The 15,341-nt window shown below is 38.7% G+C and overlaps 1 pseudogene; it reads right to left on the bottom strand.

Annotated features, from left to right (window-relative positions):
- Window positions 1-8,243: 8,243 nt before the first annotated feature.
- The window catches only part of LOC124775161, a 108,782-nt pseudogene continuing 101,684 nt past the window's right edge, over window positions 8,244-15,341 (bottom strand).

The raw sequence follows: 15,341 nt of genomic DNA, 5'->3' as shown, positions 1-15,341 counted from the left end.
TGAAAGTAATGAGCTAATTAGTTTTATTGGAAACGCATCCTATTAAAAGTTATGAACAATGACATATATTGTGCAATACATTTTAAGTAAAATTCGAGTGAGCTAATAGATAGAATTCAGCTATAAGACTGCATCCAAAAGAAAGCCTAAATTTTACTGATTCCAGGAAAGTGTTTAAATTAACCTAAAGTCTAGTAGTTAAATAGATATTAAGACTTGAAATCTGTAGCCTGTATGACTTTCAGTGCCAATTGTGACCAAACTAGTGAATAATTTCGAGATCTGTTTTGATAATTATGATACCTATATTTTTCTACATAAAATGACTCCGGTCTCAATTTTGCAAGTGCATTAATTAAGAATTAAGTAAATCTGAATAAGTAAAAATTATTGTTCAAGAGGGCTGCCATGTTTATAAGTCGGGAATTCCCACTGCGGATGCATAAGTTAGTTCTGCGTATTTAAATTGATACAGCTCACTCATGTTACATAAGTAATAAAACCCAATTGTTAACTTCAAAACCAGTTAGAAAGGATCATTTTAACCCTGGGAAATTATACACTATAATATATTAAAAGAAATAGTCAAATATTCAAGCACTCGTCTATATAAGGTGCGAGCTGGTGCAGTTCTCAGTTAGTTTTCGGTCAGATCCTCAGTTAGTTCTCGGTCAGATTCTCATGGAGCAAAAGTGCGGCAAGTCAGTGCCGGAATGTGATGTGATAATACTTGAAATAAAAGCTTAACTTTTCCGGTCGCTACCAAACAAGTGTAATTGTATTCGTTTTTGAACATTTAACGCGTATTGTGAACATTGTTAAAGACTGGAAGTTTTTGACCTACCTAATGTGACGATTATTAAGAGTAAGAGGCCTGGTCACATGAATATTGTGTGTGTGTGTGTGTGTGTGTGTGTGTGTGTGTGTGTGTGTGTGTGTGATAACAAATAAATCGCACTGTGGTTGTCGTAAGTGTTCAACAATGAATACGGTCTTGACTTTTGATTTTGGAAAACATAATCTAGGATCCTGGCTTCTTAATTGCAGTGTGATTTAGGTGAGGTGGACGCAGCTACCGAGAAGACAATATTGAATAAGCAAAGCAAGGTAGGTCAGGAACACTGTGCACCATCTACTGGGTGAGGAAATGTTTCAATACATCCGGTTGTGACGTGAATTTTAAGTGGCACTAATACAAGGATTCAGCCCGGCACATTACAACATTTTATTGAAGTATTTTGAAAATTTGTTAATGTGAATCTCCAAAATAAAGACTGAACTTTACATAAGGAAACACTCAGTACCCAGACTCATCTCCCAAACAAAAGGGAAAAATCAATGAAATCACCAAACTACTCAAAAACAATAAAGCACCTGAGGAGGATTTCATAACTGCAGAACTTTGAATTTATGCAAATAAGTCTCTGAAATGCCTGGTTAACAGAGTAGATTCCTGAAGACTGGGAGACAACCTTGACCCACCTACTGTACATAGCAGGTGTAGAACCGATGATTTCTTTCCTACCAGTTACCTACAAAATCTTATAAAAACAATTGTTAACTAGGATGAACAACAACTCGATTCTCTAATTGGCCAATATCAATGTGGCTCTAGAAAGAACAGATCATGTTCACAGCAGACTATCAACTTAAAATCAATAACAATGTATCTGAAAAGAAGATCTAAAAACTCTGTCATCACTTTTGTTGACTTCAGGAAACCCCATGATCCAGCTGACACGAAGCCACTGTTTGAAAACTCTACGAACTGAGTTTGGATAGGAAAAACACAACTTCAATTAAACAAAGGCTAATGACTAAAAATTCTAAAGCGAAATTTAGAGGTGAAATTTCTCTAAGTTTTGAGATCAAAACTACTGCTCTCTGTTCTAAAAGATGTCATGAGGTAATGGAGCATGCCTTTAGGAGAAAGCCGAGTAAATGAGGGAGTGGGGTTAGGTTACAAAAGGGGCAGCCTACAAATATATAGTCTAGCGCATGCGGATGACCTAGCTATGTTATCAGATTCAATGGGAACGGACACTAGACAATTAATTACTTAAACAACAAGCTGAAAAAGTAGGCTTGCAAATCTCCTTTGATAAAACCATATTGAGACAAATATAAAGGTAGCTCTAAACACGAGGAAACTAAATACGGAAAAACTGAGAGAACTAAAAAATTCAAGTATCAAGGAGAAGTAACTGAACAAGACATCTCAGACGAGAAGCAGTTAAAAGCAAGAGTTAATAAGATGAAAACAGTATACTATCTCATCAAGGACGTGTATAAGAAATCAGTTGCCATCGATGATGAACTTACGCATCATTCCACAGTAATTCGTCCAGAAGCTCTTTACGCATCAGGATGTTTGAACTCTAAACAAAAAGTCGGTGATGGAAACACTGGAAACCACATAAAGAAGAATGCTAAGGAAAATTTTCGGACCAGTTAAAGAGGAAACACAACACAGAAGACGTTATAATAGTGAAATTTATACACATACTGTAAAAAATTAGACGTGATTAGGAAAAGGAGAGTAACTTTCTACAGATACAGTCAAGGCATGAATATCAACAGATGGACGGAAAGACTGTTCCTTCACTTTGGTAAATTAAAAAAGGTAACACATGGGGCAAAGAAGTTGGGAGGAACACAGACAAACTTCAAATTACCCCAGAATAAACTGAGGGACCACTGCCACTCAGAAAGAAGTTGCAGGGCTAAGAATGGTTTACATGAAAAATCCAAGACGACTGCAGCCACTTTAAATTGAAGGAATGAGAGAGAAACATCAAAAAATGTTGAAGAAAAGAAAGAAGGAACAGTTGAAAAGACCATACCCCAAGCAACTCATATTTAAAAGAATATTACTATTATTATTATCTTAATCATCAGAATGCTTCACAGTTGACAGCTGCAGAGCCTCTATTTCAGTCCTGCTTGACTGACTTTCAGACCAAAAACATAAATAAAATACCAAGTCAAATGTATTACTTCTGAAAAAGCGGCAGATCAGTATAGAAATAGAAAGAACATCAACCTATGCTGTCTTTAAGATGATCTCCATATTGAAGCCCAGTAGCATTTCTCAGGTTAAGGTGTTAGCAATGGTGCGGGTGGAATGGTGAAGCGAATGGCTGCCCGAGCAAGTCTGCAACGCCCTTACAGTGATCAAATGACTCCTGAAGATCTATGTATTTGCTCAGGATAATGCAGAAAACGTCAGTTTCAAATATGCCACTATTGAGGTGCAAATTGTTCAAATGGCTCTGAGCACTATGGGACTTAACATCTGAGGTCATCAGTCCCCTAGACTTCGAACTACTTAAGCGTAACTAACCTAAGGACATCACACACATCAATGCCCGAGGCAGGATTCGAACCTACGACCGTAGCGGTCGCCCGGTTCCAGACTGAAGCGCCTAGAACCACTCGGTCACTCCGGCCGACCAGTATTGAGGATCACGAAGATAAACAATTGAAATTTACAGATATTTGTTAAATGTTTACACAATTGTAAGGACACAAAAACTGCACACTTATCCCCTAATCAAGAACAAAATAACAGAAGTGCATTCAGACTAACGAAAGGAAAACTGAACTGCAGTGACGTTTGTTGACAGTGATCCGATGACGTTTGATGCCAACGGATATGTTGCTTGTGATTATAAAGGACAACAGTGATTAGCCTGTGTAGTTGGGAAAAAAATCAGGAAATGGATGTAATCATATCTACCTTGTTACATGAACGTGGACTGTCCAAATCTTTTATACTTTGTAATCAGACAGGCATTTTTTCCCCTAAGTCGCAGGAAAGTGAATGCAATATTGAACCCTGAAACTGCTACAGGACGAACATAACACGCAGAAAAGGCGATGTTCAGCAAACTGATTGGCTAGAAGTATGATGAACTGGACTGGTGTGACTTTTCGGTAACAAGAACTAATAAAAAGCTGAGTTTAAGGCTATCTCTGGTATTCAGTTGTTCCGATTTTTTTTAAAGGTTTGCAACTACTTGTATTTGTAGGTTCAACATGTTATGTTTTACTTCATTTGAAATCTCTTTAAAAGACCTTTCAACTGAATTCAGTTTCATTGCTCTAGCTTAATTAGAGCCCAACTTATGAACAAATTAGTACTGTTCTGCAAGTCAAATATATTTTCTTCAGGTGCAGAAGAGGGATATATTTCAATACCATTGGTAAAACTGCGACTGTGGAACAAAAACAAGAAATAGAACATGAATACCATTGTGTATGTGCCATACCTTTCACCGATGGAAGTGCTTTAAAATAAAGCCAAATGCGCCATGTGTATATAAAACTTTTATTACAGTCGCGAAAGACGGAATATTTCTCAATATTACATACGACACCTATGTGGTACTTAAATTAAATGAGATATTGTTATACAGTAAATATTATATGAAATTTATGTATCTTATCCACATTTCATTCTCAACATTGTGGCAACTAAAATCGACCATACGGAAAGTATACGCTATGGACTTTTACCTCTGCAAACTCTTCAAAATTTCGTGCAATGGTTTACTACATTTAATGCTGCACATCAAAACAAAATTAAGTCATTTATGGGGGGAAGGTATCAGGCAAGAAGACGTGTAAAAATCAAATTTTTTGGCCAAATAGTTTTTGTGAAATCGAATGATAAGTGCGTGAAAGCAGTGGGAACACCATGTGTCTGCACAGGCGAGAAGGGCAGTGATGACAAAATCGCGCACAGCGTGGAATGTGGGGAGCACCTGTCTGCAGCAGCGAAAAAGTTAATGAAGAGGCAAAGCACTAGAAATTTCATTCAAACGAATAAAATTCGTGAAGTAAGGCACTCCAATACTGTTTTTAAATAAAGAAAATATTAAGCACCACACAAGGTTTGAACTCATAACTTTCTACTTGGCAGCCCAACACCTTCACCATTCCGCTACCTCAGCTCATCGAACAGTGTGACTCCATAAGGACTCTAACATCTCACGCAACTACTTATAAACACTGTTGGTATGACTATGAATTACTCACGCCTCGTCGAAGTACAATAGGAAATAAACAATTACCGCTGTTCTTTATTGCGAAAAAGCAGTTCGTGAGATTGAAACAAACACCTTTCCTTGCTATCGCCTGAATTAGGAGTCTTATTGCTTGTTTGGTTTAATTAATAAATAGAATATGAAGCAATTGGTATAAAGAATGCTTTTTCCAAACTTTCTGTAAAAGAAAGTCTGCTATCAAGACATTGCTTTTGTTCTATTACTTTATTTATGACTGAACGTTTCTAAAACTGAAGACACTCGTCCGTGCTCTGCACTGCTGTCGAGATCTGGCAACGTCGTTCTCTCTTCATTGGCTGACTGTGTTTTGTGACGTCAGATGCGCAGAACGAACCTAAACTCGGCCGCCAAGATATATGACGCGCACTTTAGTAGAAGCCGACTTCGGGGAAGATCAGTTTGGATTCCGTAGAAATGTTGGAACACGTGAGGCAATGCTGACCCTACGACTTATCTTAGAAGCTAGATTAAGAAAAGGCAAACCTACGTTTCTAGCATTTGTAGACTTGGAGAAAGCTTTTGACAATGTTGATTGGTGGAATACGCTCTTTAAAATTCTGAAGGTTCAAAAATGGTTAAAATGGCTCTGAGCACTATGGGACTCAACTTCTGAGGTCATTAGTCCCCTAGAACTTAGAACTACTTAAAACTAACTAACCTAAGGACATCACACACATCCATGCCCGAGGCAGGATTCGAACCTGCGACCGTAGCGGTCTCGCGGTTCCAAACTGCAGCGCCCAGAACCGCGCAGCCACTTTGGCTGGCTAAATTCTGAAGGTGGCAGGGGTAAAATACAGGGAGCGAAAGGCTATTTACAATTTTTACAGAAACCAGATGGCAGTTATAAGAGTCGAGGGATATGAAAGGGAAGCAGTGGTTGGGAAGGGAGTGAGACAGGGTGGTAGCCTCTCACCGATGTTATTCAATCTGCGTATTGAGCAAGCAGTGAAGGAGACAAAAGAAAAATTCGGAGTAGGTATTAAAATACATGGAGAAGAAATAAAAACTTTGGTGTTCGCCGATGACATTGCAATTCTCTCAGAGACAGCAAAGGACTTGGAAGAGCAGTTGAATGGAATGGATAGCGTCTTGAAAGGAGGATATAAGATGAACATCAACAAAAGCAAAACGAGGATAATGGAATGTAGCCGAATTAAGTCGGGTGATGCTGAGGGAATTAGATTAGAAAATGAGACACTTACAGTAGCAAAGGAATTTTGCTATTTGGGGAGCAAAATAACTGATGATGGTCGAAGTAGAGAGGATATAAAATGTAGACTGGCAATGGCAAGGAAAGCGTTTCTGAAAAAGAGAAATTTGTTAACATCGAGTATAGATTTAAGTGTCAGGAAGTCGTTTCTGAAAGTATTTGTATGGAGTGTAGCCATGTATGAAAGTGAAACATAGACGATAAATAGTTTGGACAAGAAGAGAATAGAAGCTTTTGAAATGTGGTGCTACAGAAGAATGCTGAAGATTAGATGGGTAGATGTCATAACTAATGAGGAAGTATTGAATAGGATTGGGGAGAAGAGAAGTTTGTGGCACAACTTGACTAGAAGAAGGGATCGGTTGGTAGGACATGTGTTGAGGCATCAAGGGATCACCAATTTAGTATTGGAGGGCAGTGTGGAGGGTAAAAATCGTAGAGGGAGACCAAGAGATGAATACACTAAGCAAATTCAGAAGGATGTAGGTTGCAGTAGGTACTGGGAGATGAAACTTGCACAGGATAGAGTAGCATGGAGAGCTGCATCAAACCAGTCTCAGGACTGAAGACCACAACAACAACAACAAATTAGTACATAATGGCGTTCTTCTCTCAATCTTGACAAAAGAATGGTACACAAGCATACAATATTGCGTCACAGGCTCTTCCTACTCGCGTAACTTCAAAAAGACGACAGAGAAATTAATGCTCAGTCACTATTATTTATACTCGTTGTGACATTCTCGTCTTTGTTTGATATTTAATAAGTATCGTCTGTACTCGCCGACACAGGTATTATCTTTAAAAAAATCGGTACATAATACCATACAGGTATAAAAAACGACACATAATGGTTTCTCTTTAGTACATAAAGTTCACACAATCATTGTCCACGCAATTACCATCATCCAGTTCAATTATTCTTTTCTCTTTTTTTACCACATATAATATGTATTTTGCCAGGAGACGTTACAAGCACCCATTACTTAGTAACATTCAATAGCAAAAACGTGAAAAAATTGTTTTGTGTTACTATTTATGATAGTACGTCCAAATAAACCTAAGATGGTGAGGTTGAAGATAATATTCATCAATTTATTTGACAAAGAATGACCCATAAAGGTCCATATTACGTCAAGATTAAGGTAACTGCACAGACAGAAAATTGACGTATGCATCAAAATATATTTATTCGAAATACATGATGTTTGTGGTACTGAATAAAACATGCCATCTTACACTCCCAATCATTTCGGTTGTTATTCGTGAACTGAAAATCATTTACACCGATTGCTCAGTTAAAAACAAATACTTTCGACTATCTTAACGCACCCTATTACTAAGCGACCAAAAAACAGGACATTAAAAAAAAAAAAAAATCTACGATAAGGTGAATTTTTATATCCATAAACAGCTGACATATGGTTCACGTGTGGATGAATTCTGCTTCCTAGTTACAATTGTTATAGATAATTACAGTTTTATTTATTCACTATGCTTAGGATTTCAAATGTATACATTTCATCCATAGCTTGTACAAAACGTGGAAAATGCAGTTTCATGACTGTGGTAGATCACATTTTGTAGTTGTATCTATTAAACGGACTAGTTTTATTAGATGAATGGTTCATTTAGCAAATAAATAATAGCATAAGCATTTAGTTCCATCTTTCATTTTTTTCTATGTATTACTGTTGACTGAACAAGGCTCTTATGTGTTTACATTAGTATTGTGTCATATTTGCTATGTAGCTCAGTCTTTGATGTAGCCGTATTACAAATAATACATGAACTGATATCTGAATTTTTACGAGCGGTATTTTAAAGCAGAAACACTAACAATAATAACAATAAATAATAGTAATAAATACTAAGGCTAATAATACTACTAACAATAAAGATAAGAGTAATTAAATATGTGATAAAAGCGTTAAAAATTTCTCTTTAAGCGTTCTAATTTGTTATACATCAGGAGAAGAGAGCCGCCCAGCGAAGAGCACCATTCTCGTCTCTAGGTCTAGTATGAAGAAGGCGAACGGCCGATCAGCTCTGAATAGAATGGACTGTGGTGGCGGTGATACAGCTGTAGAGAGGACAGCAATTTCAGCAACTGTAAAGAAGAAAATAATAGTGCGTTTAAACTCATTCTTTGATTGGAACTCAAAAACTGTGCATTGTGCCGAGCTCTATACACGTGTTATGTTCCTGGACAGTTTTAGTCTATTCTCATCAGATCTTTGGTTAATGAGATGTCGACCGTTTCTCATGTTTTGCTTTGTGGATCACACAGTAACAGAAGAAGCTGCAGCAGAACATTGTATAAATGTTCGTCATTCCCTGAACTACAGTGAAGAAGATTTTAACATCCATCTCTTCCTAATATTACTGTTGTCTCTCATTTGTGACACTAAAAAGAAATAAGCCACTGTCAAAAAAATGGCTCTGAGCACTATGCGACTTAACTTCTGAGGTCATCAGTCGCCTAGAACTTAGAACTAATTAAACCTAACTAACCTAAGAACATCACGCACATCCATGCCCGAGGCAGGATTCGAACCTGCGACCGTAGCGGTCGCTCGGTTCCACACTGTAGCGCCTAGAACCGCACGGCCACTTCGGCCGGCAGCCACTGTCAGAGGTTTCTTATAAAATCTTAGCACCCGCTGATTCGCTGGCGAAGACTTATGGCATCCATACCTTTTTTTTGTTTTTCTGTTTACGTTGATCACAAATTGCAACGACTTCTAAACTTTTCACGCTAATTAAGGCCTTAGAACAGTGGTCTTTCTCGAATGTACTTCTGACCAGAGAGCGATTCTGGTATCTGAAGTCCTAGGTTTCTGTTAATCATGCCTATAACATTCTCGTGGTGATACTTTCATCCCTTAACGTATTTCTTTATACAGCATGGTCCACTAATAGTGGCCAAATATATCACGAAATAAGCATCAAACGAAAAAACTACAAAGAACGAAACTCGTCCAGCCTGAAGGGGGAAACCAGATGGCGCTATGGTTGGCCCGCTAGATGGCGCTGCCATAGGTCAAACGGATATCAACTGCGTTTTTTAAACAGGAACCCACATTTTTATTACATATTCGTGTAGTACGTACAGAAATATGAATGTTTTAGTTGGACCACTTTTTTCGCTTTGTGATAGATGGCACCGTAATAGTCACAAACGTATAAGTACGTGGTATCACGTAACATTCCGCCAGTACGGACGGTATTCGCTTCGTGATACATTACTCGTGTTAAAATGGACCGTTTACCCATTGCGGAAAAGGTCGATATCGTGTTGATGTATGGCTATTGTGATCAAAATGCCCCACGGGCTTGTGCTATGTATGCTGCTCGGTATCCTGGACGACATCATCCAAGCGTCCGGATGGTTACATAATTTTAGGAAACTGGAAGTGTTCAGCCACATGTGAAACGTCAACCACGACCTGCAACAAATGATGATGCCCAAGGAGGTATTTTAGCTGCTGTCGCAGCTAATCCGCACGTCAGTAGCAGACAAATTGCGCGAGAATCGGAAATCTCAAAAACGTCGGTGTTGAGAATCAACATCGATTGCACCCGTACCATATTTCTATGCACCAGGAATCGCATGGCGACAACTTTGAACGTCGTGTACTGTTCTGACACTGGGCACAAGAGAAATTACGGGACGATGACAGATTTTTTGCACGCGTTCTATTTAGCGACGAAGCGTCATTCACGAACAGCGGTGGGTTGATGTATGGTGCGGCATTATGGGAGGAAGGATAATAGGCTCCCATTTTATCGATGGCAATCTAAATGGTGCAATGTATGCTGTTTTCCTACGTAATGTTCTACCGATGTTACTACAAGATGTTTCACTGCATGACACAATGGCGATGTACTTTCGGCATGATGGATGTCCGGCAAATAGTTCGCGTGCGGTTGAAGCGGAATTGAGTAGGATATTTCATGACAGGTGGATTAGTCGTCGAAGCACCATACCATGGCCCGCACGTTCACAAGGGTACATGTATCACACTGGAACAACCGAAGTAAAATGTTCAAATGTACCTACGTAAATTAAAAAACCTACCTTTTACCAACTGTTCGTCTATAATTGTGAGCCATATGTTTGTGACTATTACAGCGCCATCTATCACAAAGCGAAAAAAGTGGGCCAACTAAAACATTCGTATTTCTTTACGTGCTTCACGAATATGTAATAAAAAATGGGGGTTCCTATTTTAAAAAACGCAGTTGATATCCGTTTGACCCATGGCAGCGCCATCTAGCGGGCCGAACATAGCCGGTCACTGCTCTTGATGAACTGTGGTATCGTGTTGAAGCTATACCTGTACACGCCATCCAAGCTCTGTTTGACTCAATGCTCAGGCGTATCAAGGCCGTTATTACGGCCAGAGGTGGTTGTTCTGGGTACTGATTTCTCAGGATCTAAGCACCCAAATTGCGTGAAAATGTAATCTTATGTCAGTTCTAGTACAATATATTTTGTCCAATGAATATCCGTGTATCATCTGCATTTCTTCTTGGTGTAGCAATTTTAATGGCCAGTAGTGTAGTATTTACGCGGCTGTTTGCCAGAAATTTAATGGATTGTGCATTATGCCGCAGGAAGCTGAAAATGAACGTCATTTGTACTGTTCCCTTCCTTACACCTGTTGTGAAGGTGTACCAACTACCTGTTTCTCTGCCGTATATCTCTAATTCTTTGCTATTTATCATGATGTGAGTCACATCTTAGGGATGAAAGCGGTACTATTTAAGAGCGGTGTTCAGTTTGTCGCTGCGGCGTCTGTCATTGGAGTTTGTTGAGACGCTGTTTTCTAAACGTCTGGTGGGAAATAATGCAGCTGTTTACGGGCCCTGTCAGTCTCTACCGTCATTCGTATTTCACAATTGCGTGTAAAAGAACCGTGATAAGCTATGCGTCAGGCGAATTAGTGACCTCCTCCGAATTTCTTTGAGACCACTGACAGTACCGTTTTGGTTGAAGTATAAAATACGCGGACATTCACGTTGCATCAAATTTGCACATTCATGGTAATCAGAAGGTGGGGCATCCCAAACAGTTAAGAGAATGACGCAGGGGAACGATGCTGCCACACAGCGGTAATTCTTCAGCCCTCGGAATCAGTCTGCGTGCTTAGATATTTAGCTTTACTGCGACAAGGACGTGAATGTCTGGCGTGAGGAGAAACACTAACGAGCTTTCCGGAGAGCCACTTGACTTCAAGGCCTCCTCACGCCATCAGAAAAGTACTGTTTCTAGGCCACCGGTTTCACTGGGACGTGTGCGCCTTGTGCTCCGCATTGAATTCACCACTGTTTCCTTCAGACAAATCTACAGGAAACGCTTGATCGATCGACCGATTTACACTAGTTAATCTCACAGAGCATGATGCGAAAGCTGTAATCTATCCGCTTTTGAGGAATTTGAAAAACAGTCTTTAGAAGCAATTGAGCTGTACTTGTCAATGCTTTTGTGAAACCACTTTTATTGCGACGATTGCTTCACATAAAAGACATCATCGTTTGGCCCCTAATGGACCACACAGTGTACAAAAAGAGTTGTTTTAGCTCTCCTTTGAGGCCAGATTAATTTCATTCTCTCAAAATAGGCTCTTATCTGCTCGTCAGACCAAGCTGTCCCGGTCTTCTTCTAGGCCAACGGTCAAATCGTGAATTTTCTGCTTACAATAGTTTTCTATCTAGTATATAAAGTTGTGTTATTCATGCTTCCGTTAGATATTTTTAACTGCACCTCACATTATTCTTGTTTCAGTTTGAGGATTACTATAGGGCTTCGTAGAATCTCACAAGCTATCTGGTTAATCTTGTTAGCTCCATCCTTTTAATATCGCTACAGAAATTTAGTTTGCGTTTTTCGTACCCGAAAGGATGTGGATGTAATTTTGAGCCGCGCGGGATTAGCCGAGCGGTCAAAGGCACTGCAGTCGTGGACTGTGCGGCTGGTCCCGGCGGAGGTTCGAGTCCTCCCTCGGGCATGGGTGTGTGTGTTTGTCCTTAGGATAATTTAGGTTAAGTAGTGTGTAAGCTTAGGGACTGATGACCTTAGCAGTTACGTCCCATAAGATTTCACACACATTTGAAGATTTATTGTAATTTTCAATTTCTTTATTTGATCGTAGTTTTTATGTTCCTTTCTCAGTATAATTTGGGGCTGAAATATTCCTGATTACTTTTCATTCCCTCTTCCTGATTTCTCCAGTGTCCCTCCTCCTCCTTTCAAATGGTGGTTTTAGCCCCAAAAAGACACGCTAGTTTCATGGATTTGTTGTGTCTTAGCGTGGGGTATTTTGAGAATTATTTTTCGTAACAGACGTCTTTTGCAAGCCTGAAAGCCGTTTCCATTTTGTGACAACGAATTTCTTAACCATTCTTCTCCAGGCCAGTTGTTTCGCTTAATTATTTGGATTGACTAACAGTCGGTTTTCCCGTATTTTATTTTCAGAACTTTGGGCGCCAGATAGTTGCTAGAAACGTATTTCTTGTAGTTGTATTTACAGTCCTATTCTTTCCGAGTTTTCTTTAAGAATTTTTATTTTTGCCCTATTTTGACTTCCTGACCTAGAAAAGCCAGGTTGTATGTAAGAGACAACTAGCCTACCGTAATATTGGCACTTTCTAATTTGAATGGTTCGTTCATTTTAAGCTAAGATTTCAGTTTTCTCGCTCCTGAATTACTTTGACTATGACACCGTCAAAAAGTAATTGAGAGAGAGTTCATCAACTTGTCTCTCTTCTGTTTTAATTTCAAAATTTTTCAACATTTCTCCGCCTTGTACTATTTGGAGTTTCCTTAATAATGTTAGTGGTTTGGAGGCCCTGATCTTATTCTTTAAGAATTTGCAAGACAGAGTTACAATCGCCTGAGTCAAATCTTTTTAACAATCTACGAGGGAGTGTCTTTTTACTATTTCATTGTAAATTTGTTCATGCCTGAGAAATAGTTTGAGTATTGAAATTTTTTACTGAACAAGGTCTGAGACATGTTTGTTTTTCACCTATGTTGCATTCATGTTTTCGTTGAACTCGGTCCAGAAGACCCTGAGACAGAATTCTGTATGTGACAGACAAAAGGGAAATCCCAGTGTAACTGTTAATCTCTATTCTTTCTCTGTATGTAATTTGTGTATCAATGCATTTTTCCGGCCATTCGAAATTACATCTGTTTGTCAAATTTTTGTCATGATCAATGTAGTTCCTCTAAAGTTTTCGGGCCACCTGATTTCAAGAGCTGTGCGACAATTCCACCTTCATTAGATACTTTTTTTACCTTTTAACTTGTTTAGCAATTTCCTCTTCATTTGGTGCATATGAACTTGGCATGACGAATAGCCTCCCAGCAGTAAGCTGCACTATTTCGACCGTCAGCTACGGCGGCGAAAGTCTTTGCCTCCCAGCTGCCAGAAATTTGTCTAGCAAATTGCGGCAGATTAACCGTTAATTCCTTGTGAAAGGTGTCTACTGGTACACATTTGTATGTGGCGCCCGAATATGATTTTATAAACGATGTATGTCTTCAACAGGCTGTATATCGCTGACTGTGTAAGATTGCAGACGCAGAGATACTGATTCTGGTCTGATATTATTATCGTGTCGGTGTAAGAGAGCGCTGGGGGCACAGTTGTAGGCAGCTGTCTGTGAGGGAAAGACGATGGAGTAGGCAGGTTTTGGGGTGTGCTGTGTGAAGCCATCAAGTGTCAGATTAATGTAGGTATGTCAATACTGCTGAACATGGAAGCAGAAGTATTCATGCAAGCAAGGTGAAGTTCTTAAATAATTATGATTTCTGTTTTTGCCAGCATGCTAGTATAGATGAGTTGGCTGATAATTTGTAGTTGTTGAGTAGTCCCCTAATGTACGTAAACCGTTTTGATAAAAAGGCTAGTTAGATATTTCACTTTTGTAATGTTTTAAGATTTGTTAACAGAACTGTGTGTAATTTGATAATCTGTATTTATGTTGCCTTAGTCAGCTTAGATAATACTTGCTGTTTAAATCTCATTGTTTGTGAATGAGTTGTGAGTAATGTAACTTCAATTGTCAGATGTTTTTGAGAAGACAAACTTAACTGGCAACATAATTTTACTGAAAAAAATCAGTGTTAGTAATTCACCATAATCAGAACCGCCTCCCGGTTCAGGTCAAATATTTTTTAAAGAAATTAGATTTTCTTAAATAATTTCGTTTATCAGCCAAAAGAATTTCATGTGCATTTCAAGTATAATGGCCAGCATTGCACACTGCTGAGCCTGTAGCTAGCATATTTTTGTTTTTCTTGAGAGATCAGAAAATGCCGCGATACTCCATTGCTGCTTTAGAGGTAAGACAATTTAATTTATTTGTTATGTGCGCAGGGACCAAAGCTATCAGTTTTGAGCAGGGCAGATGATTCAGTGCCTAAGGGGCTGAATGTATTTTGCAGTGACCGTATTTCTTTATTGAAATTGGGAGCTGCATTTCGTGTAAAGGTTTTGCTAACAATAACACAGAATAAGCTCACCACCTGCAATTAGAACACGTTACACGATAACTGGAATTCAGTACCCATTCCACAGATCAGGTATTCATTCAACGTGGTCGTAAAGTTTTTCTTTTCTAAAGTATGTTACACTTGTAAGGGAATATCTGTCAAAATATTTTTAAAGCGTGTGATTATTTTAATGTGAAGTTCATTTAAGTTATTATGTCCTGTAATTTTCTAACTAAATTGAAATTCATTTACGTTCATGGTCTCAAAGAGTGAGAATATTGTTAAGAAATGAGAAAATATAGATCCTCTGAGGGTGTAACATTAATTATTTTTAATCGTGTGGTTTACTTGGACTCTGAAATCCTCTTTGGTAAAGCATAGTCACATGTGTTACCAGTAGAACAAAAATTATCCGTAGGTAAGCACTGCACCAAGTGGTAGATGGACGAGTATTTGCGGTGACGAATGTTATTTTAAATGCTTTTGCTTGGCAAATAATGAAAAGAGATTATAGCTGCAATGTAGCAACCCAATGTGAAGTTTCGATTTTTAA

The sequence above is a fragment of the Schistocerca piceifrons genome, chromosome 2, assembly GCF_021461385.2.
Source record: "Schistocerca piceifrons isolate TAMUIC-IGC-003096 chromosome 2, iqSchPice1.1, whole genome shotgun sequence".
Classification (NCBI taxonomy): Eukaryota; Metazoa; Arthropoda; class Insecta; order Orthoptera; family Acrididae; genus Schistocerca; species Schistocerca piceifrons.
This window is presented reverse-complemented; position numbering and strand designations above follow the sequence as displayed.